The sequence below is a fragment of the Neovison vison genome, chromosome 6, assembly GCF_020171115.1.
Source record: "Neovison vison isolate M4711 chromosome 6, ASM_NN_V1, whole genome shotgun sequence".
Taxonomy (NCBI): domain Eukaryota; kingdom Metazoa; phylum Chordata; class Mammalia; order Carnivora; family Mustelidae; genus Neogale; species Neogale vison.
Window position 1 is genome coordinate 147,338,824 of NC_058096.1, and position 1,764 is coordinate 147,340,587.

The 1,764-nt window shown below is 40.6% G+C and overlaps 1 pseudogene; it reads right to left on the minus strand.

Annotated features, from left to right (window-relative positions):
- Positions 1 to 1,222: 1,222 nt before the first annotated feature.
- LOC122910907 lies at positions 1,223 to 1,411 on the minus strand (annotated as a pseudogene).
- Positions 1,412 to 1,764: the final 353 nt, after the last annotated feature.

Genomic DNA, 1,764 nt, shown 5'->3' on the forward strand with positions numbered 1-1,764 from the left:
ATGCTGTCATAATGACAAGTCTTTTATGATATTGATTCTTTGAATGATTAAACGCTTATTCAGTGATTTGAATGATGTCATTCCATTGCGGTTCCTCTGGCTATTTTGCTTTCATACTGCAAATGTGTTAAAAATTTAAGTCCCAGCTTGAACTTTTATTTATGCTGAGATCAGCCCTGTGGATTGTCTCATTACACAGGGCCTGCAGGGCAGCACTTTCCGGCAGGCAGCCAGCACTCTCGGGTCAGCAACAACTATTTCAGCTCAATTTATAAAGCAAAAGAAAGGGATTTGGTTGACCTGCAAGGATCGATTCTGTAAGAATGAATGCTAACCACAGTGGTGATTATTCACAGCTTGCCCATCTTCCTGAGAAAATAAAACATTCTTCAGAGATTTTCCCCCCTCTTTTAAATGAATGCATCCATTTCCTCTCTAGTTAAAAAAAAAAAAAAATTCCAGAGAACATCAGAAGACTTGGTACCTAATAGATTTTTATAGAATCTCTAAGAGTGTTTAAGAGATCCATGTAATCAATTATCTCTTAATCTTGAAAGGATGACGAGGGAAATAGTGGGGATCCCACAGCGGGCTTCTTTCCCATCTCGTTTACCTGTTCTTTCCCTGTTAAAGATTTCTCAGTTCTTCAGGTTGTTTTCACATTTTGGGCAAAGATGAACTGTGTGTAGTCAGCATTCCAAGAGTAGAATGCAGCCTTTCTACTGCTTACCAAAACTTTTACCAGTCCATATACTCAAAACTAGCTGGGAGCTTTGTTTTTCCTTTCCTCATTCTACCTGAGTGACTTTGTGGTGTCTGTATTTGTTCTCTATTGCTTCTATAAGAAGGTACCACAAATTTAGCATCAAATTGCAACCCAAATGTATTAATTTATAGGTCTGTAGGCCAGAAGTCCACAATGGAGTAGACTGTAGAGTAGACTGTAGCATCTATAGAGTTGTATTCTTTTCCGGAGGCTCTAGGGAAAAATCCTTTCCCAGCTTCTAGAGGTTGCCCAAATTCCTTGTTTTGTGGCCGCCCTTCCATCTTCAAAGCCAGCAATGGCCTGTGTGGTCTTTCTCAGCCTGCATCACATGGACACTGACTTTCTGTCCTGCTCTTTTCCATTTAAAGAGCATGTCCATGATTACATTGGGCTCCCCAGGCTAATCTCTTTAGTTTAGGGTCAGCCGACCTTATTCCATCTGCACCTTAATACTCCCTCATAATTTAGCATAAGATAATCACAGATTCTGGGGAATCACATTACAGAATATGGATGTATTTGGGGGCCATTATTCTGCTGAGCAGTGTCTTTGTCAGACAGGAATGAAACAACTCAGGTTTCAATTAGCAATAATTGCGCCTCGGATAAACCTCATTGGCTACGATACTACCACTGCGCAAAGCTACAACTCAGGTTTCAACCATATTGATCTCCTTCCTCAGTACACCTGCTCCTTCTTTCTGCTCTGGTCATCTCCACACAGACTTATCTTCTGGGATCTTTCGTAGCTTCATTTCTTCTCCATCCTTCCACGAGGCCCCCTTCTCAACTGCCTGCACTCTACCATATGAATTTCTACTCATTATCCAAACAAAATCCATCTCTTTAGTGATGACATTTTGGACTCTTCCATGACATGTGTCTCATTCCTCTATTTCAGCTCTTCCTACACATCATTTATTCACTGAATTCACAAATATTTATTTTGGAATAGCCACGTGTCAGGCAAATGGAATTCACCAGTGACCATGATGGAC